General features: G+C 39.6%; 1 protein-coding gene across 14 annotated transcripts in view; it reads left to right on the top strand.

Moving 5' to 3' along the window:
* Nucleotides 1-23,096, top strand: part of ESRRG (estrogen related receptor gamma) — a 398,405-nt gene that overhangs the window by 47,198 nt on the left and 328,111 nt on the right. For 3 of the 14 annotated variants that reach the window (XM_032682006.1, XM_032681992.1, XM_032682001.1), the window contains exon 2: nt 5,529-5,574. The exons of 6 other annotated variants lie outside the window; for them this stretch is intronic. The gene's annotated coding sequence lies outside the window, so the exon portion shown is untranslated. Of the gene's footprint in view, nt 1-5,528; nt 5,575-5,819; nt 5,855-13,711; nt 13,747-14,476; nt 14,521-23,096 lie in introns of those variants that run through there. 5 more of the 14 variants (XM_032681991.1, XM_032682000.1, XM_032681994.1 and 2 more) reach the window with 3 other exon arrangements.

Raw genomic sequence — 23,096 nt, forward strand, 5'->3', positions numbered from 1 at the left:
CTGGAGCACCTCTCCTATGCAAACAGTCTGAAAGAGTTAGGATTGTTCAGCCTGGAGAAGAGAAGGCTCCAGGAAGACTTATAGCGCCTTCCAGTATCTAAAGGTGGCCTGTAACAAAGATGGAGACACATGTTTTAGCAGGACGTGTAGTGATAGGACAAGGGGAACAGCTTTAAACTGGAAGAGGGCAGGTTTAGATGAGATATTAGGAAGAAATTCCTTATTCTGAGGATGGTGAGACACTGGAATAGGTTGCCCAGAGAAGTTGTGGGTGCCCCATGCCTGGAAGTGTTCAAGGGCAGGTTGGATGGAACTTTGAGCAACCTGGTCTAATGGAAGGTGTCATTGTCCATCGCAGTGGGGTTGGAACTAGGTGATCATTAAGGTCCCTTCCAACCCAAACCATTCCATGATTCTATGGTATTCATGGCTTGCAGCAAAGGAAGTGCCACTTGCAAGATTCCTGCTTAGAAAGCACATTTGTATTCTCATCCTAATGCAGCGCTGCACTTGCTAGCTGCAAGATAGGCACTAAGCTGGTACAGTCATGTTTGTTAAAGACAGCAAATTTCAAAAAAATTATTTTTACACTATTATTTTTACACAGCAAATGCTAAAAAGAAAAAGAAGGAAAGAAAAAGAAAATATTAGATAGTGGTTATTGTGTGAAATAGCTCCCTAACTGTGATGGGACATAGGCAACTTACTTTCTGTCCTGGTTTTTGAGGAGGATGTGTTTGGGCTTTTCCTCTCAAATATAACATCCCAGTGGAGTAGGAGAAATCTGACTGTGCAAGAGCTGAAGAGCTGTTGTGTCCCAGTCCCTCAAAATCCCTGCCTGTGCTGTAGGTGGAGAGCAGAGAGATGTCTGCTGGGCAGGGCCAGTCCCACCTTGTTCCTGGAGCAGGTCCTCACTCTTTAATTAATTTCCTTTTCCAGGTTTTTCAGGACAATGTAGCAGGAGATGACTCCTTGCTTGAAGCAAGGCCATAGTCAGGCCTCTATACAATTGTTCATGTTTGCTCACTTGTAATCAGATGAAGCTATTCTGACATGCTCAAATGTGCTGTTATGTTTCCTTTAAGAAATAATGAGATTCCAGTATTAACCTTTATTTTCCCTCCTTAAAACAGCTCTGTCTCCATTTGAGTCTGGTAGAAGCTCTGTTTTCCCCCAAACTTTTGCTGAGGTAAAGTCCGTCTTTGTGCCTGCACTATCTCATCATAGTGCATTGTAAGAGATGTACCAGGAGTGCAGGATTAGCCTCCCCTCAGTCTCTGTCTGAGGTGTTGGTCAAAGTACGTGACTCCTTAGAGCTACACTTCCAGCCTCCATACTAGAGAGCCGTGAAGGCAAGTCTGAGACATCCTGAGTTCAGTGATAGCCTCCTGAGATCTGCATCAGCCAGAGCTCTGGGACTGCCCTTCTGTGTTTCATCTCTCAGCAGTTTGTGCCAGGCAAGCTAAGCTTAGTAGGTGAGGTTATTGAGGAGAACTTCATCCAGAATAAGGCTCCCTCAAGCAGAGTTTGGTTTGAGTTCTCAGAAGGTCAGCGTGGGAAGCTCCCCATAAAAGCTGAACTTTGATGTTGTCAGCCAAGACAGATTCAGAAGATTTGAGAACATTTTTTTTCCTTCTTTATAATTATATGAAATGCAGGAGACCTGTGAATAGGGTATTTTTAGACTGTACTTTCAAATACACAGTATTATAGTATGACAGCAAATTAAATTAAAATTCTTAACAAATCTTTCTTTTTTTTTTTTTTTTAAGAAATGTAGTGAACTTAGTGGAAAGTTTGATGAAGAGCAGTATGCTGCTCTGTAGTGCACAGAAATTCTGTTCTTGTGACTAAGTTAAACATCAGTGCTTGCTCTCATTTAGATTAACACTTTTGGAAGTTCTTTTTTTTAAAGCTAGTGGATTGGACTTCTAATTTTAGCTTATATGGTTTATAATTAGAAACATTTCCAAACTTGTTTACAAACACCTGCACTTGACAGTGTGTGTCTGCAATTTTAGAAGGACTCACTTGTCATTTCCAATAGGGGTTGAGAGGGCATCTGAGTTCTTTGTGTTTGTACAGTTAGTTTTGGGACACTGGAACAAAAGTACATTTTTTAAAATAAGGGTACAAGCATGTAATGTTTTGTGAGGGGGCTGCCTGCATCTGATCATCAAACAGGTCCTGTTGACTAGTAGTGGATTATTTCAAAGTCAGGAGGATTGTTAGTTAGTGGCAATTTGGAGCAAGACCTAAACTGGCACCCAAAGGAGAAATTCCAGGAACTCATTTTAGCAGTTGAGTCTCTCAATTGGAGAAGATGGTTTACAGGTTTTCTGGTTTTATCTATACTTCAAACATATTACTTTCTTGCCAGCTATACTTCAGAAGTTATTCCGAAAGAGTTTAAAATGACTTTTGAATAAATGTTTGCATTATTTTTTCATAAAAATTTGGAAGTTGCTGAATGCGCAGTGGAGCGTGGGTCCCCTTGCACTTGAGTGGGATGTGTGTGTTACACTAGTCTGCGTGCAACTTGTTTGCAGTGGGGTGAATATCATAGTGTGTTACTCGTTGGTCAAGTCTATAATCACGTTAGAGGTAATCAAAATACTTTACCAAAAAATATCCCTTCAGCTCCTCAATGTACACTTTACATCTGATTTTTAGCTGCATCACATAGGTTAACAATGTTGCTTATCAATTTCTAGCATAATAGGAAAGATTATCGTTGCTAAAAATTGATGCTGCGTGGGAGAAAGTCAGGAAGAACCCTCCGAATCAACTTCAAGGGTACAACTGAACCAGAAGTAGTCAAAGCAGACTTAAGCAGTAGTGACGTAAAGTGTCCTATTGATTGCTTAATGCTCGTGTTGTTATTAAATTAGTATGTAAACCTCTGGTTAATTAGACCAGCCTGTTTGGGTGTTATGTCCTCTACCAGGAACCATGGTCAGCCTTAGAAAACTCCAATATAGGAGAGGATAAGGAAGCCACAAAGCAAAATGGGTTTTGTTTTCTGCTGTTTTAGTGTCCTAAGAAGCATGGACCTGGATCCAGGTGGGGAATCCATGTTGGTGTCAAAGAATCATGTCCTCAGAGATGCTTACTCTCTATCAATTTCACAAAGAGTGGATATAAGTGGAATTAGGTACCTAAATACATTTGTTCTTTGAAGATAAACCTGTAGTCCGCAGCCTGTATCTTATACTTGACCCCTCTGCAGAGCACACAGCATATACTCACTGGGGGGCTCCTCCAAAGCAATTCCTTATAAGTAAACAAACAGATAATTACATGAAGCTTTTGGAGTACAATGCACATGTCTGAAGAATTAGGTTTTTCCATCTGTAAAACAGCTGTGTCTCATATCTGTGCTTCTGAATTCCTTTAAGGAAATATAATTTTAACAAGCATTCACTTTCTGTGGCAAACAGGCTTTTTTTTTTAATTTATTTTTTAATTTCACTTTTTAAACAAGTAGGCTTGCCGAAATTATGATGTTACTTAGATACTCCACAGCATAACTTCTTAGCAAGTATGACTGCATTTAATAAATTGTGTTACCATCTTTGAAAGTAGCTTCAAATACAGCTTACAAGCTCTGGTGTTGTCAGGGTACCAGTTGATCAGAGTTAGAAATACACGACATTTTAGAAATTGCTAATGATTCAAATACAACCATAGAAACCAGACTTAAGTGGAATTTAATACTGCTTCGAGCTTAACTAGAAACTTCACTTCTTATGGTGAATTCTGTCTGGAAATAGCACTTTCTCAACTGATGTACCAAGAGAAATGTCGCTTCATGCCAGTGTTTTCAGTTTTCCTCTATTTCTGTTTGCTTGTGTCAGCTCTATGCCCACTTTCCTACGTGTTAATGTGTAGAACTGTTACCAAAATGTTAGAGGAGGCTCAAAAGCAAGATCTATGCAAGTGTAGAAAGATCCAACTATCCAGCAGTGCCTTGAAAACAGGCAAAAAACTCTTTGACGTCAGAAGTCTCGACTGACTGTGAAGTTAGTGACAAACTTTCTCAGACGTACATGACAAGAAAGGAAGACCTCTATGGAACATTTGTAGACTTATCTAACCTGCATAAGCCTGACCGGTTCTTTGGTGTGAATCTTTGGGTGAAGTAGAGCCTATGGTGTATTCATGAAGCAATCTGTTCTCAGAATAGTCTGCTTGACTCCCGTAGGGAAATAGCATGGAAAAATCTTTCTTTTAGTGCATTTAAAGTGGGATACTGTCTTCCTCAGAAAGTGGTAAATAAGATAAATACAGGAGTCATGAAAAAAAAAAAGGGCTTCAGAGTCCTTCTTTGGTTCTTCTTGTAAAAAATATCTCTCACTTCAGGTAAATTTGTTACTCCTCACAAACTATCATGGTATGCCTACTACTATCATGGTATGATTGAATAGTTTGAGGCACAGCATGCATGGTGTATCAGTGTGATTTGAGAGTTGAATTCATATCCATGTAACTGGGCATATGAAGGCACATCATATACCATCACATCCCATGAGAGAGGAAGCTCTGGGAGGCAATATCTGGTTGTGGTTAGAAATCAGCTGGGGATGTAAGGTGATACCTTGTATATTGACAAAGGGAGTTAATGTAGATTCCCAGCCCATGAAATCCCAGCATTGAAGTTATGGTTGCATCCCCAAGGCTGGGACACTTTGCAGATCCCTGAGGTGCAGATCCTTTGCCTGTGTCTCCCATGGTACATAGCTATAAGCCAGTCTTTAAAAGTCTGTAAATAAGTGTAAAACATGCATTTTGCATAGAAGTCATGATGGTAAAGAGGGACTGTGACTATTAATGTGCCCCAGTGCAAATTACCTGTAACTTAAATTTTTGCATTTTTGTTTGTTATTGGTGCATATGTTTTACATGAGCAGCTTTTTCTGAAGTAACTCCATGCTATAAAAATGCATGGTTTTCCTTCTTAAAGAAACTGGTTTTTGCCAGTTGAACCCCAGCTGAAGAGACTTAGAGCAAGTGTATACGAAGTGAAACTGCTTCAGCATAACCTCCATTGGTTCAGGGGAGAGTTAATGATAAATTTATTTTCATGACTTGTCTGCCAAATATTTGTACACTAATTAGGTCCTATTTTGAGGGCAGAGCATGTGAGCTTGTAAGGAACCCCTTGTACAGGATGGGAAGGGCAAGAGGATTTTTGTCCCTAGTGAGTGCAAAACCCATCTTTTTTATGTAGCATCACCTAAATATGTGCATTATTTTTAAGTAGCATATGAAACCCTGGGCTTATATGGAGGCACGTCTTAAATTAGCTTATGGGTGTAGCTGTAGCCAGCTCAGGTGTTCAAGTGTAGAGCACTGGAGAAAAAAATGAACTGACTCAAAGCACAGTCATAGTTTTAATTTTATATAATTTCTTTCACAATACAGCTGAAAATTACCTTTATTACTAGTGGCAGGGCCTGTTGTGTAAGTGATCCAGCCATGGTGCTGGTTGGTATCTTGCTTTTCACTTGAACCTCTCTGCGATACAGGTCTTGGAGGAGTGAGTGCCTGGTGCAGTCTCTGCCTGGCTCCTTGGTAAGTCATTCAAGTCTGTCTTTCTGTACAGCCACTTTTCAAAATTATGAGCAAAAATAAGGAAATTTTTCATAGAGTGCTTTAAAAGAGAGCTGCTAATCAATTTTTCTTATTATTTTATGCCCTGTGATTTTTACACCACCCCCACCAGCTGGTTAATCATGCAAAAGCTGAACACTTCATTAGCCAGAACATGTTTGCCCATGGGCATTTCTGTAGTAAATTAGTTCTTTCTATTTATACAGGTAAGTCATGGCCAAAAGTCTTTAAGGTGCCAAAGGTAAGGGTTCGAATTAATTCTTTTTCTGAGTTTTCAAGAGAACTAGGTTTAACTTTGTGTGCTGTTGATTTGAAATTACTTTTGAATTAAAGATAGTGTGGATAAAAGAGCATTCTCAGGCTGTTCTGAAATACATTGTGTCTTTCTTGATCTCACTTTTAGCCTTTGTGGTACAGCCTGCCTTAAAAAAAACCCCAAAACTCCCAAAACTCATGCATGCACCCACTTATATATATACATGTATATGTATATGCACAGGATCTATGCAGAGACTCTGCTTCTTTGATTGGCATATGGCATATTGACCTGTGTTTTTCCTTTCTTACTCTGTACCTTTTAAACTATTAATTGAAAATATGTGGTTTGTAGATGCTTTTTTCCCTCAAATCAAATGGTACCCTCTGAAAGCCTAGTTTAGCTCGACAATGAATTTAGCTTTCAGGCTTTGGCCATTGCAATATTGTTTGAATGCCACCATTTCCTGCAATCAATGTAATTTTATATCTACTTGGAATAGAAAGTCAAGATGGTGATTGCCTTAATTTAACTCAGTGTTGTATTCATTAAGGAGCTGATCCTGAATTCCTTTCAGATCAAAGTCTGTCTTGATTTCAGTGGAACCTTTGAGTGCACAAGGTGTGCGGTAGCCTTCTAAAATGTTGTCATTGTGACTACTGAATAAAACTAAATGTGTTGCTAAATTTAGGCTGTTGCTCATGTCAGCTTCCTTTTCTAAATGACGGTAAGTGCATTCCATAAATAGTATGCCTCTTATGTTGTCATATCTCTTTGGCTTGCTTTGCAGTATTTTACAGGATATTTGCAAATGAATTTTGTGTTCAGTAGGCAGGGGATGAAAATAACACTCCTCATTGGGACTCCATTAACCCGCAGCTAATGAGGAACCATTTCGAGGGCTGGATGAGTGTAATTCAGATTAGCCTGCGTGCCAGGCTGCTCTGCTCCCGCTCAGGCTCGCACTGTGCCATGCTCCCGCCGTGCTCCGGAGGGACGGAGCCCAGAGCGGCACAGCTGGAGCTCTGACACAGACTTTTGCCGGTTAAGTTTTCCCGTGCTTCGGTTCCCCTTTTGGAAGGTAGGAGTGGGGAGTGAGAGTGTGTGTGTGTGTGTGGGCATACGCATAGGTAGGTGACAGTGATCTTGACCTCCATGGTCAGGTGTTTTGAGATGTAATGAAATACTCTACAAACCCAATGCTTGTGCTCACTTGATAGCATTGTTACTTGTAGAAAAGGGTACTACATGATGACAGTAAAGGTGGTCCAGACTGGCCCTTAATTAATTTTATTTTCAAAATCTATATTAGTGACTGTCATGAGGGCACCTGGGCACTTTACATCAATAAAATAATCAATTTAAAAAATGTGTAGACCAGAACTCTGTGTTCACTAACAAAACTCCTGTTCCCCGTTACAACTAAAGGTCAGTCCAAGGCTGGCCAAGCAAGCAGGACTTTCATTTCTGCGCCTTGGCACTTGCCAGACGGGGCTCTGGCGGAACACCACCGGCAGCAGCTTCCAGATGCCCGTGGTCTCTGCAGAGAATGTCTCGCTGATGACCGATGACTTGTTAACCCCCTGCAAGTCTCAAATTGGTTTCAGGGCTGACGGAAAAGATAGGGAAAGACTAGTTCAGAGGCCAGTCCCAATTAAAAATGTGACTTTGCCAGTTGTGAGCAGTCAACTGAAATGCAGGGAACAGGGACCTGGTGGAGCTGTGCGCTGGAATAAGTGAGAGAGGAAAAAAAAGGCCTTCTTCTGAAGAACAGGCTAGAGATTTCCTAACTGAAAGAACTTTATTGATGATAAATGTTACATTATGCAAGCTTAGCAAATCCTCTAGGAATATAATGCTTCCCAGTTTTTTCTTAACGTTTGTTAATATTTTATGATACCTGTGCATTAAGGGCTAGTTCCTACAATGTTTAAGTGAGTTTGGGCTGCTAAATTGCCTTTATGGACTTTTAAAAAAACAATACTGGTCACCACGGATTAGTTAAATTCCCAATCACACTTAACGTGATGATGATATAAAATCAGCTTGTTTTTGTTTTTTATGCATTAAGCGAGCATATGTAATTAAATTAATTGTTGTTGCAAAGCTACATTTTGTTTATTTTTATTAGTACATTTGGGGCAATAATCCCACTTTAATACAAATTTAACTGTGAGAGCAGCACTGAAACTAGGAGTTCCTGGATGCTGACATAATTTTTTGAATGTGAAATGAGAATATATTTTCATGTCTTGAAATCCAATTGAGCTCAAGCTGAGTTTAAAAATCCAAAATCTGATTCAGGAGAATTCAGTCCCATCTGGCTGGTGGGTAGCAGGTGTGCAGTGTGTGTTTTAGGGAGGGAGGTGATTGCAGGGAGTGAAACATTTCTCTTTTCCCGTAAAGCTTTAATTCCAGTTTAATGCTGTGGTCTGAGGCTCTCTGCAGTTTAAGTTCTTGTGTAATTACCTACATCAATTGTTGGTCTTCACTTCTAGACAACATAATGGTGATGGTTGAATGGCAGAAGAAAGTAAGTGTCCAGAATTACAGAGAAATATGGTTTATAATTCTCAAAGTTTGAATTTATTTTCTGATTACACCCAAGTCCCTTGTGTGAGAGAGTATGTTTTTACAAATTGATACAGACGTGATCCTTGAAGACTGAATGAGAAGGGTTTCATTGGAGCATTTGTTATCAAGGGCTTTTGAGTGTTTTTACATGTTCCCACAGCAATATAGAGAAGGTTTGTTTCGTGTATATGTTTTTATAAAGCAAAAAAAAAAAAAGTATTAGGCAATATCTGTTTTCATCACATAATACCATAATAGACAGGTTCTACATTTTTTATTACTGCAATTATAAGGAAGGAGGACTTTTTAATCTTTAAAAGTATTTTGGCAATCCATTGAGTACTTTTTATCTTGTAACCTTTACAAACTTCTCCCAGCCTCTCTCATTTTCCTTTCTCTTTCCTTTTCTTCATCTTTTGATCGGATACTGCCAGTTACCCCCTGCCTCTGCCTGGAAGCTTTTTGCTTAGGAGATTCAAGAACCAGCTCTTCCCTGACTTTTGTCACTACCTATCAAGTCATCTCCCTTTTACACTCCTATCAACTCTCCCTCTTCCAACTTTTAAATATTTCCTCTTGTTTTTAATTGTCATCACTGCTATATAACTTTGTGCTGGAAAGTCTTTCAGCACATAAGGTTTTTATGGGAGTTGGCACGCAAAGCACTAATTACTTAATGAAACAGGTAAGCAAACATACCTCTTTTATAGTTTTTAAGTTCACATTACTGCAGCAGATGACACTTTGCTACTGTATTTCACAGGGTTTTTTTCATGGTGAACTGAATTTCTGACATAGAGTGGAGCTGGTGCTGTGTTGCCAAGGGAAGTCCATCTGGTTTGACAGACAAAGTGATAAACAGTTCTCTGGACATCCCTGTAAAGTTCTCCCTTTTATTTGTTTGCCTTATGAAGTTAAATGGAAGAGGTCACCCCCTTTGACAGAGCAAATTCTCTTTTCTAGCAATCGGGCTTTGCAAGAAAACATTTTTTATTAAGCAAGTCATCCATACCACACCGTAGGCTGTTTGAGTGTAACAGTACGTTACAGTCTGCAAAGTTAATGCAGTTAATATTCAACTGAACTTTTGGGGGGTTGCTAATCCCTTAGGCAGGCTTAGCAGAAAGGGCAAACATATTTATAGCGCTTTGAATCAGACTGCAGTGAACAAGTAAGAGTATGTGTTATACCATGCAAATGTTACACAATTTCAGGAAAGCTCAGTGCATAATCATCTTTTAATAGTATTTAAGTTGATGAAATATCTCATCTGTAAGCAAGAGAGTGGTTGGTTCAGTGGACAACAGGTCTGTTAAAATGAAACTCTGTGGAAGTTCTTGAGATTCCTGTTCTGGTGATAAGTTCTGTAGGTTCTGAACAGATTTATGGGCTGTTTAATTAGGAGCTAACTGTATTCTTTAAGCTCTGTCATTTGTATTATTCCCTAATAGGATTTCGTTGGACTTTGTCACATATCTGACTATGACTGAGTGTGTGCAGGGTTGTCAATAGCCTGTTCCATGTAGACCACGGTCTCCTATTGCCTTTGTAGAAGTAAAAAGATCATTCCTGAATAATCTTTCCTCCAGAGTGGAAGTGTGACAGTGGGTAGAGTTTGCTTTGGTTAGAGCCTTGGGCACCCCTGGCAAAAGGGACAAAAGTCATGAGTTGCGGGGAGGTCATGGAGAAGCTGAAGTGCTCAGACTTGAGAATGTCCAGCAATGGGCATCACATTTCTGTGAGACAGAAACTCTCCACATTTATGTCATGGACAAAAGTTGCACTGAGTGTAAGGTTATATGGAAAAGCACTGTAGGCCCTGTAATGCTACCATCCCATCAGGAGACAAAGACATTATTATCTTAGACTTTCCACAGAATTTGATTGTGTAGAGTTTTTAGTCTAAGAAATAAGAGATCTGTCACCTGGTAATCAACAAAAAGTAATTTTTACATTTTTTATTTTATTTTATTTTATTTAGAGATATATTAATGCAATTGCTAACAGCTGGAGTCTGTATGGTAGATTTTTAAGGTAAGCTTCTGGTGCCATACCAACACAGAATAGAGGCCTGACAAAGTGGCCATTCTATTCTAATTAAGATTTTTATTATGTTTTACATTTTGGCTATTTCTTCCATTTTTTCTAGATATTAATTATTGGAATGAGTGACTCCAGCATGGAACCTGATCTTAAAGGGGGCTCAGGTGCCTCAATTTATACACGCACTCAAGTTACTTATTGGTTTACCACCGTAGCTGCACCCACCCCCTTCCTTTTCCTTTTGTTCTTTGTGAACCACATTGGCTATTCATTGTCCTTCAGACAAAATAATTGATTTGTCAGAATTTTTAGGAAAAATGGAAGTATGTTGATAAAGATTTTCAAACCTTTCTATTTGTTATCCTTTCAGTAAAAAAATAACATGACCGAATACCAGAGTAAGTTAAAATTTTGTATTGGAGTTGCTTATATCTGAAGTACCTTAAAATAGCTAGTTTATTATGTACAAAATTTGAAATTCCAAAATATATTAAAATATTATCTCAAAGGTCAAAAGCCTCTCCCAAGAAAGGAAGGAAATTAGAAGGGAATTTGGGCAAATCAGGTTAGGTCTGTAATGGTGTGATGTGGCTGACACTGATGTGGTTTCCTTTGGTTACTCATCCTGAATTTCCCCAGCTTGTCATTGGATCAGCTTCTGTGAAAATCCTGAGCAACATTCAACCTTAAACCTTGCTATCTATAACACGATCTTGTAACATTTCTGTCATTTGATTAAGCAGCAAATACGGAAGTCCATAGCACAGCCCTGACTTCACCAGAGTATGTGGTGAAGGTGTGCAGGGTCTTCGCTACACCTCCCGCAACCATCTTGGAGCTTAGAAGCAGTCTGCAGGTTTATTACGAAAACAAAGAGTTAACGTCACTGCAGTGATGTTAACTGTGTTAAAAGGTAGGAGGGTGTGTGTGTGTGTTACTGTGCTGTACTCTATACATTTATTAGCTCTTTTTATAGTACTGTTCCCAGCAGCATTCCCAGGAGCAGTCCAGGTCCAATCGGGACTGGCATGCCATTGTGCGAGGTGTTGTTCTAATTCATGTGTAAATGTGGAGTGGTTGCTGCCCTGAGGATATTACAGTGAAATTACAAACAGGATAAAAAATAGGAGGAGTTGTGGAGAAGGAGGGCAGCTGCAGCCAGGTGCACTTGTCTGACCGGGGTTGTGATACCAAGTCATGGGCATTTAATTCATTAGAAGTCAGCTGCCTTCAAAACAATTAACCTCGCTGTCTTTTGTTTGTGCCTTATTTATTTAAGCACAAATGTAGAAAGTACAAAATGAATCGTTCCCAAGATCCTTCTATCCGCCTGCTTTATCTCTGGCAATGACCAACACCGGGCACCTCAAGGAAAGTTGTAAGAGCCTCACAATGGGCAGACATAGGATAATCTTCTCTCTACACATTCTCATCCTAATCTTTCATTATTAAGGCTTAATTTAAGCTTTGAAGCATGAGATTTTAAAAAAAAAAGTATTTGTTGTTCCTCCTCCTCCACTTGTTTAAAATATGAAATATCCTTCCAAGCCCATCATCTGATCTGTTCTTGGGGTAATCCTACCTTCTTCTTGGTGTGCTGACCAAATCTGCAGCTTGGGAACTGCCATGGTGGTTTTGCTTCCTCTGATGCCAAAAGGCACTGGTAGATCCTTTTCCCCAGGGAGGTGGGAGGAGGCAGAAGCATGCTGAGCAGTTATGGCCTGGGTGTTCACATGTCACCGTATGTCCAAGCTGTGATAAAGCAGCTGGATGTCTCTCCTTTCTTTTAATATTTTAGTGGCTAATTTGCGGTAAAGCAGAATAGGAAATAACCATAAATAAATCTGGGAACCTTTGTATTAATTTCTTTTGCTAGCTGTGTACATATGAGCAGCTTGCCATTTGCATATGTGAATCTTGTCATAACAATTTTGGGAAGTGATTTGCTAATAATCAAGTTCTCAGAACAGCTCTAAATCAGTAATTGATGTAGGTCTGGATAAAGCAAGCCTTCCGCCTGCCTATTTTGTGGAGCATTTTTGGCAAGTTGCAAGCTAGTGTGAAAACTAGCCATCAGAATAAAATTTAGGACAGCTGGGATGCTTTGCAGTGAAGACTTTTGGCTCCACAGTTCAAATAATCACAATAGCAGCTCAATTTAGCCTTTGGCTGGGTAGGTTTGGCAGGGCACAATGAAAAATAATTATTTCATGGCCTGCTTATTTGTCCCTTAACAAATAAACTCTCTGACCTATGCAGGCTTATGTAAATATGCTGCCGTATGTGGGGTTGTAGAACACTGTCGTGTCCCCATTTGGAAATATGTTTTATTTTGCCCTCATGTTACAAACTTCTTTTAGAGTTCTGCTTTGGAAGCAAAGAAAGGGATAGGATGTATCAGATACTGAAGCCCAGACAGCTAGGCAGAGAGTCTAAAAAGCCATCTAAGAGTCTTTTTTTCTGAAAACACGTCCATTAGTATGCAGTGTTTTCACTGCTGTAATAATAAGAGCAATCATGATACGAGCAAGTCCGTCTCTTCGCAGCCTTCCCACGCGGGATGGAGAATGACAGCTCCTAAAGCATTTGGATATTTGCCTGAATGTATGCTTAGCTAACGGCAGTTCAACTTGCTCTCCATCTTATGGCTTCCTGGATATCTTTCTCAATTGTTTAAGTGACAGCTTAAAATGTGAGACTTGGAGGGGGGAGATAAAAGCTTAGCAAAAGGCTTTTTGTGTGTGTATTTAAGGGGAAGTTTTATTACACTTGATGATGGAGAGATGTGCCACGCTATTTTCTGTTCCTACGATTTTAGTATTTGTGCTTTCTGTTGTAGTGGCAGCAGCTAATCCATAACATTGTCTTTCTACTTCCCCTTCTGGAGGGGGGAAAATACACAGAAGAATACATATTTTGTCTTCTAACACCACCATTTTGGTTCTGCAACAGTAAAAGAAAGCCTTTTTTCCAATGATCTGAAAGATCTCTCTAGAACATCTGCCTTTACACACTCATGCACATACGCATGCACGCACACATGCACAGGCTCTCGCTGAGGTGGCTATGATCTGTTTTTAATAGTGGCACTTCTTCTCAAAGTGTCATTTAAAAAAACATCAGCAGTCATGTCATGCATCGGGATGAATTTCTAAATGTAAATGAGATTCTCTCAGTAATTTATTTACATTTGTTTTCAGCACAACAAATGAGACATCACGTAGCTTCATAATTTCCCATGACCGAGTCACCAGCATGAGGTGTGTAATTTACCCTGATTTAAGATGCTTATCTAGAGGTTCTTGCAACACTACCTGGTGGGCTTTTTTGTACTACTTTTTGCTGGCTTTTAACCCAAATACTTCACCTCCTTCTTTGTTTTTCAGTTAAAATGAAGTATAAATGTTTCTGCTTCTTGAGGCCTTTTTTTCAGTAGAGCTGAGACGGATGCCTTGTTTGCCTTTTTTTGTATATTATTTTCCTGTCTATTTCCTTCTCATTTGGTAAAAATCATAGAGGGTTTCCAGAATGTATCTTGATTTACAGTCTGATGATGCAGGAAAGCAATACTGAACGCGGAGATTTCTGATGGAAAAGTGTTTGTCCAGACATGAAACATGAATGGGAAGCATCCTGCTTTTTTGTTTGTTCTCCCCTCTTCTCAGCTGAAATGCTAAATCTTAGGCCTATTGTTGGCTCTGCAACTTACTTTGAGTTTCTGATCTGCCTGTAGCTGAAATGATACTTTGATTGAGAGGGGATGTGAATGCCAGTTTTCAAATAATGTGGACAGAGTAATGTACTACAAAACTCATTTAGTTTAAACCTGTAGTTGGACCATTTAGATGTCTAACAACTTGCTTGAGTATTTCAGGTAGGTAGATGATTAAAGGTGCAATGTACCATGCATACAATTTTGTACCTCTTATCTTGCAGACTTGGTTAAGGCTCGACTAAAAAATCAGGGCAATGGCTTTTGTTATTTTGCAGGTTAACAGAACAGGAGAACTGAGATACTTTGGTGAAAGTTACCGGTAAGTCCAGAATTGGTACAAAATATTATGCTATAAAATTTTGCCATGGCAGTAGTTTGGGATGTTATTGTGCAAAAATATTGTACAACTTCATGGCGATCTGAAGGATTAACTCTATGTGGGTGGTCTTTTCCTTGCTGAGAGGAAGCATGACATTTCTTTGTGTTAATTCCCAAAGCAAAAATCACTGTCTTCCTTTAAACTGAATAAGCTTATTCTAAAAAATAATAGATTTGGACTGTTTTTAATGTGCATTGTACATACTAGGTCCCAGTTGATTTAATTTTGGCCTGCTGGCCATTTCCTTAACGTTGCATGGGTCTAGCACCAAATTATGCTGATGGCCTGTCTATCACCAAATTATTTACAGAACTGCAGTTAAATTATAGAAATCTTCCAGACAAGCAGTGCTCTGGGCAAATTATTTCATCAAAGTTATTTACCATGGTATACTTAACCAAAAGCTTACAGGAGCAACATGAGTCTTTTTTTTGCTATGTGATTATGCATACATGGTAACAGCCCCCTTTTTAGAAATAGCTTCCTACCTGGGAAAACAGAAGGAAACCATGATATGTAAATTAGCAATCTCTGTGCTTTCCTCAATTTGAAGCAAAAGTTTTATGCCCTGGAAACACAGGACTAGGGCCAGCAGTAGGATGGCCATTTCTGCACACTGTCAGCTCCTTGAAAGTCTTGGGAAATTTTTTTTCTGTAGACTTTTAACTGCTAACTTCTCTGAATTTGTAAAACCAGGTACTGCAGAAGCAGGTCAGCTGGCTTTACTAGTTCTTCATCAAATCCGGGCCCAGTGGTCACTGTTCACTTTTCCAGAGAAGAATATTTGTGTATCTGAAGGCAGTATAGGCATTTTCTGTGTTACCCCCATGTAGCAAGATTCGAGCTGCTGTATGATTATGAAACATACAAAGAGAATATAAATCCTAAAAGAAGTCCTAACTCCCTATTGTAGTTGGTATCCTTTCAGACTCTGTTCCAGATTTTAGAAATATAGTCAGGGTAGAACGTCTATATTTGGATTTATATGTACTGGTCATACCTACTGGTTCACTTGGAAAAATGTTGGCATACATCACTATTTAAGGACTCTGGATGCAGTGTTTATGTTTAGCTCAGTGTTTTTTATCACTGCATATTTTTTTTTAGTATTCCATTTTACCGTGTTTGCACTGTGAGACAAGAATGCCTTCCCAGCCTCTGCACAGTTGTGTGCTTCTTGTTTAACGAATATAGAAAGTCAGGTTTTAAACTTACTCCCATGACTAAATTCTTCTGGGAAAACAGGTGCTGAAAATCTGTGTGTTCCAGACCTCTCTCTGCCCATGTATTTAGGGTAAAACTCAGATGTGTGTAGATGGCAGACTGGAATGGGACCTCTATGCTCAGGGCCCAGATATGGAAAACCTTACATATGTGAGGAATGACGGCAGACTCAGGAATGCACGAGAACTAAAGGTTTTTGCAAACTGAACATCCCAATTTAACTTGATTTCTCTCTGGTGTTGGGTGGTGGTTGTGGTGGTTAGTGTGGTGGTGGTGATGTGGGGCTAGACCTTGAGAACCCCCTTGGTAGCTCACCCTGGGGGGGACTTAATCCAGGGACCTGAGAGGTGGCGGTGTAACAGCTGGGGTTTGACTGTGATGTTTGGGGATTATTTTTTTTGATTGGCAGGATGAATATATGTAAAAGCTGGATCTCCTTTACTTGTGATCCTTAGCAGATGCAAGTCTGATTAGGAGTCCCTGTAATTTAGAAATGCTCTTAAAGATAGGAATATACTTAAAGCTGACTTTGTCAACAAAATGGAGGAGCTGTGCTGTCGGGGCCCATTAACAGCAGTGCCAAGATGGCCACTGCTGCACAAATACTGGGAATTAAGTTCTAAAAACCCTAGAAGCTCCAAATTGTATATCTCACCAGTTCTTTACTCCTCCAGTTGTAATCTATATCTCACTTATTGCTAGAGTCAACAGTCTAATGGTAACAAAAAATACAACCTTTCATCATCTATTGATTTTCAGTCTTTAAAAACTGACAATAAGCTATTTTTTGTCCAATTTCTCAATAAATAGGAACATTTATTGGTTTTTCAGTTTTATTGTATTACATTAGAATATATTTTACTGCATATAGTGGGTAATGTAGCATCAGGAGATATGTTTATGTTCGGCAAGTAACTTTTGAAACTGCATAGCTCAACTGCGATATGTAAACAAATTTGTAATACTAGTTTAATTTAGATTACAGTGCAGAATACTCAGGCTGGAGCTCATTTTTCTATTTATTCCATTATGATCCTCTAACTAATGGAGGAGAATTGCCATAAAAATAATTACAGTAGAACGTCAGTAAAGGTAAACATCTACTTTCTTCTCTATCTAAGGAAGAGGGAGGAATTTTGAGGTTAAGTAAGCATGATGATATTGGAGCTTATTTCCTAGAAATCCACCACTAACAGTGTTGTATACTTTGGGCAAGTCATAAATTCTTTCTGTGTGATACTGTGTCAAATGATGTGGCACGAACATCATCTTTCTCAGTGACCTCAGTTACCTTCTCTCCTTTTGGAAAAGGAGACAAATTGGGATATGATTTAGCTGTGGTAGAACCTGGAATGTAGATCCTGAGTTGCCTCCCCACCGCCACTTACCTTCATGGTGGAAGATCATCCGGTAGGTTTTTTTCCTTTCCCGAACCTCTCAAGTGAATATTAACAGTTGCCTTTTGCTTATTCTTGTGGTGATAAATGGCAACTTGATGATATTTTACCTCCTCTATAGAAGGAGTTTAACTTTTTTTCTTTCTTTTTTTTTTTTTTTTTTTTTAATTAAGAAGCAGTTAATTTCTCTTCTGGTGACATTTGGTCCTACAGGACCATAAGGCAATAAGCTCTTCCATTCTACCACCAGAAAACCTGAGGTGGAGTTGCCTCTGCTGAGGTGGGGATGTACAAAACAACCTCTGCTTCAAACCAGCTGTGCTACTGCACCTCCAGCACTGGCCTTTGCTGACCCAAGTGGTTCATTGGCCTCAAGGCTATCAAAGTGATCATTCTGGCAGGCTTGTCAGGTGAAAACATTCACTTAGATCATGAAACATTTTCCTGTACACTATGAATATAGAGACAGTTCTGGCTAATGTTTCATAACCATTTCACAGTAAGCGAAGAGGGAACCATTTGGGCAAAAGACTTCATTTTGGGTAAACTTGGTGTGATTCTGTGAGGCATGGGCCCTTTCTCATAAGCTACTGTGGATCTTGCTGTCATCTCTTTTGCACAGGATCTGATGTACAAGGAGTTAATAGGTATCCAGTGACCAAAGCCATTTATATTTCTCTGTGTATATGGAAGTGAAGTGGAGCATATAAAATTGGAAAGCAGAACCAAACCTGAAATTCTCTTACTTTATGACTAGTGTGTGTGTTATTTTTCCATGATCTTTAATTACATTCTATTCTGAAGGGGAAGAGGGGGAATGCTAATCTGGTGCACCAACTGGGGGGAAAAACAAACTGTTTTACAGCGGGAGTCTAGATGACAGCACACAGCAAATGCAAAATCTGACATTCATATGAAAGTGAGCTAAGCAAGACCAATAGAAGAGAGCAAAAATGACTGCAGCAAGAGGAATGCAAGTGCTTTAAGGAAACCATGGTTTCTCTGTTGAAATATCACAGCCGACCTTTAAGGTGGTGGTGCTATGATGTAGATTTTGTAAAGCAGCACCAAGAGAGATGGCTGTTATAAAGGGAATGTGTGATTGGATTTGGGTTCATGAGCAGCTAGGTTTAGAAGAGTATTGCCCTTCCCTCTTTGAACGTATAATATAGTGGGATATGTCTGATTGCACTGAATGGAAATTTTTGGGACTCCTATTTGCTGTGTTTCCCGATGAATTTCCGAGAGGTGTTTGAGCCTCGAATATTGACTGGAGAGATGCTTGCAGTCAGTTGGAAGAGATGTGACTGAATATGAAGCTTAGTTCTGTGTGCATACAATCCTACTCTCTGTGATTCTGCCTCAAGTTGTATATTCAATATCAGTCTACAATCATAAATAATTTGTAGGAGTCCAGCTGTGACTTAAGGCTTCTCTACAAACAGCATCCAGGGTGCAAAGTCATGTGATACCCTTTTCCTTCTGAAACTGGATAAAATAGCATTTAAAAAACTATTCCCACTTCCGACCAAAACATTAAAGCCAGTAAACTTGCTGGACCCTTTTGCTGAGGTGGAGAATAAATGGTCTCTACCCTATTCTTTGGTTCTGATGTCTTCTTCATCCCCTTGGCTGAGAGCTGGGTCACAGCACACTGCTGTGCTCTTCTGCACCACGGGGGCTGAGTTTCTGTGCAAAAGTAAATGTCTTTGCTAAACAACTTGACTTAGCAGAACTATGTGCTTACTATTTATTTGAATAAGGGATGAGCAGACTGTTTAAAAACAGAACTCCCAGGGTGTGCTGGTGTCACATTCGAAAGGCAATGGAGAGTCTGATTTAAAGGTATCCTGTATAAATAAAGATTTAGGAACAAGTCTTACTTTGACATTTCAGGTTTTTTGGGTTTTTTTTCCCCTTCATGTTCAGTAGACTACCATTCAAATGCTGGTGGCAAGTTTTGTCTTGGTGGATAGCATGTTCACTATTCTCTGGGAAGAGGACTCGGGGAAGCTGTGATGTGTGTCAGTTTAACATCTTTGAGTGACATGTGAGGGCATCTCACCTGCTCCCAAGCAGTGCTAACCAATGAATAATCATGGAGCCAATGGGGCAGTATGTCTTATACCTCTCAGCATCAGCTGTGACTGGCGAGGATCCCTGGGGTGAGATCAAGGATGAAATGAACTCTTGTGTGCTTGGATGTGTCGATTATGAGCAGATCATCACTCAACACCCATGTTGTTATCACATTCTGGGCGGTTTACCTCTACCTCCAGGAACAGTTGTAGCAGTGAGCTTTAATCTGGATTCCTATTTTAAATTTAACTTTTCTGTGAACCACTAGAAAAAAAAGTTAAATTGTACTTTGAAAAAGAAAATAATTGAAAGGTGGAGTGAGAGGGTGTAGAATAATCAAGATACTTTTTTTTCTCTTTAGTAGATGCTAGGAAGGAGTAGGAACACACTGTGAATCCTCTTCTCTTGCTCATTGTTTTTTGATCCAGCCCATTCCACACACAGTGGTCCCAGACACCTTCAACCATTTCCTACCAGCTCTGTCACTGGGAGGCCAGACTTCACTCCCATACTTTTTAGCACTGCACTAGCTTGAGGCACCCCCTTGGGGCATCCTCTGCACTTGTTACTTCTTGCCACTCTCAGCTGAAGAAAGCACACTGCACTTTCTCATCCCGGTGGCACACTTAAGCCATATAAAGGCCACTTGACATAATTTACATTTTTCATTAGCCTTCTAAAGGAGTGTCTCAAAGGGTACAGTGGCTTTCCTAGCTGTTTAAACTCCTTTGGAAGATTGTGATTTTGGACCACTAGTCTACCAGTGGCCTATAATTGTTATGCAAAACATTGCACAAACATAACATAACTAATTGCACAATTAAGATTGGTTTCTCCTCATCACCCCATTCATCATATGCCTCATTCACACCTAGAGTCAGCATCTGGCATTAACAAAGGCTGTATTTGTCACATTAATACATTCTTTTTGTAGTGAAAATGCCTTTTGTATATCCCTTTGTTACTTAAGGGTCCTGTTAGCTTATTCAGTAAGCCTGTAAATGGTGTTTAGAAACCGTTGTAGTGGACATCGCCTTTTCAAATCTTTAATAGGAGTGTAATGCAGTGGTACTTCAGGATACAAACAGCAATTCTCAGAGCTCAGAAAAGGGACCTGATACAGATCAACAAAAGACTCCCCCCTATTACTAACAACGCTGAGGTAAGTAATACAGTGTTTTGCTACTTTTAAAAATCTGAGGCAAATAATGCAGGATAGCTTTTCTGCACAGCGGACATTTCAAGGTCATCAGTCCTGTTAGTCTGACGTAAAGCGCATAATCAGTTTATTCTGATAGTCCACATCAGAACTGAGCAAGCCAAACCAGCCTGGAAGGTGCAGGAGGTAGCAGGAAAAAGTCCAAGAATGTCTGTGAAGCCAAACACAAGAAATTGTCTGGTACCCTTATAGACAGACCGATGCAGAAGGTTTTGTGCTTTAAGGTATTGAGGGTGTATTTGCCACCCTCTTAAGGGCAGGGTGGGAGCGTCTTTGATTGGAAGCCTAGGAGGTCTGCAGCACCATAATTCTTCTTGGGGAAAAGGAAATGATGTAAGTTTCTACTTCTGGAATCTTTCCCCACTACTCTGTAAATTTAAAGAAATAAAACACAAACAGAAAATTGATTTTTGAATGACAGTGAATTATTGTCATTAGAGGAACTGTAGTTTTGTGTCAAGGGGAAAAAAAGCTTGGTGTACTATATGCTACAGTGTACTATATGCTACTTTCTGAAGCATTACTTAATGTACCAGTCATTGCTGGGAACATGGAGTCCTTTTAATGCTAGTCAGGTAATATGTCATTCTCTCTGTAGAAACTCTGCAGTAGAGACATGAGTTATATACTGATGTAGTTATCAGAAGATCATGTGGTAGCACTAATGTGAGTCACTACAGTGGAGTTTGCCCCATTTGAAATTTTTACATAATTAAAGTGAGTCATTGTCCAAATTCTGCCAAAGTGCAGATGTATTTAATTTAACATATGCAATTCAGCTTGACTATGCCTTCCACAGGGTGAACATCTCTTTCTTTGTACAAAACTCTGGGTTAACTCTGGTCTGGAAGTTGTTTCCTTTCGCCATTCAGTGTGCAATGCTCCCACTGAAATCCACGGCAGCTTCAGTAAAAATAGCTGGAATGCCCAGACTTCAAACAGACCTCTCCAATTCCAGCATTCTGCTGGTAATTCTTTAAATGCACGTAGTTAGATCAAAACAAGTGTATTTTTGTTTCTGTAATATTGAAGGATATGGCCTACATTTCCTAGTGAAATACGTTCTGTTGCCTTCCGCGACTTCTGTCTCCGTAACAACGCAAAGACCAGAGAGAAGATTAGAAAGGTAAGGAAAGTTTCTTTAAAAGAAAGCAAGCTGGACATGCTTACATAAATATTGGACTTTTGAAATTATGAACTTCAAGATGGTGGATGGCTTAGGGGGAGTTAAACCAGATTGTTTTACCCGAGAGTAAGACCATCCTCCATGCAGCTGGCTGGATCATCAAAGTTTTTGAAGATTTCACAAATCATTTGGTTTCTGAGGTGTGAAGATGACTATTTCCAAGTCATTTGGCTGAAAGGGCGGTGCCATTTCTTTCTTTCCTCTTTTCTCTCTTTCTTTCTCTCCTTCTCATTTTTTCTCCTCTTCACCTTTTTTTCTCAGTTGCAAGTCTAATTGTTCTCCATCTAATGCTGAAACATAACAAAAAGTAGTTAACTGTTGCATTCAGAAGTAGCTTGTAGTTTTACTGGGCAGAGAAGGAAAGAACAGGCTTATATGGAAATGTTGGGAAATGTTCTGATTAATTAATGAGAGAGAGAGAGAAAATGACTAAGGCTAGTCTGCTAATTTCTGAGTCACTGAGTAGATAATGTTTGGGGTTTTTTTTAATTTGTCAACATCTTCCTTACTAGGGACATTAAATAGTGTTTACTACTATAAATTCTTTCCCAGGAAGGGAATAATAGGAGGAGGTTTTAATACAGGAGAACTTGTATATTTGATTTTAAAAGTCAGTTCTTCTCCTGTAGAAGGACTATAGCCTTATACAAAAGGGCATCATGTATTCTGGTCCATCCAGAGAGTAGCCATCCAAAGGGGTATAGGTTTCAAGCACCCTCTAAGAGTCCTGAAAGCTACCTGAGTAATTTATTGATGATGGAGATGAGAAAAAAACCCTTCCTGTAGTCTCCCATCCCAAGCTGTTCAATTAATACTGCCAGCAAAGAAAGAAGGAAGTTCCCATACCTTTACCTGCTGCAGAGAAAGGATTATGCAGGTAAGCAGTCCTGTGTGCCAGGTAAATAAATAGTCAGACTCAGAAGCATGTGATTTTTGATACCCTCAGTGCCTATTTCATATTCCTGTTATACTTAAGTGTTCTGTCTTGTCCATGATCTCTGAGCTTGTTCCTGTTAACTATTTTTCCCCCCAGTAAAAATCTTTGTGGCAAAAAATAAAGTTGCATGGATGTGCCAGAATAGTGAAGCACAGTGTCCTAAATGATGTAACTCAGGTTTTGGGAGCAGGATAATTGCAGTAGTGTGATGCTTCTTTTAGAATAATTAGTCTTGCTGAGAACCAGGGTATAAAAGCCTGTGCAGAACACAGTAATAAGGCAGTTACACCATTTCCAGTATTTGTGTGCCCCTGCCTAGCACTGCAGATCAGAGCAGGCGTGGCCATAATGATGGTCAAGGAATGATTTCATCTTTGTAGCCCTGTGCCAGGACTGTGATACAAAATACGTGGGATTCATTCTAAAGAAAAGTGGCACTCATCTCCCATACTAAACCAGGAGGCCTTTGAGATC

The sequence above is a fragment of the Chiroxiphia lanceolata genome, chromosome 3 (assembly GCF_009829145.1).
Source record: "Chiroxiphia lanceolata isolate bChiLan1 chromosome 3, bChiLan1.pri, whole genome shotgun sequence".
Lineage (NCBI taxonomy): Eukaryota > Metazoa > Chordata > Aves > Passeriformes > Pipridae > Chiroxiphia > Chiroxiphia lanceolata.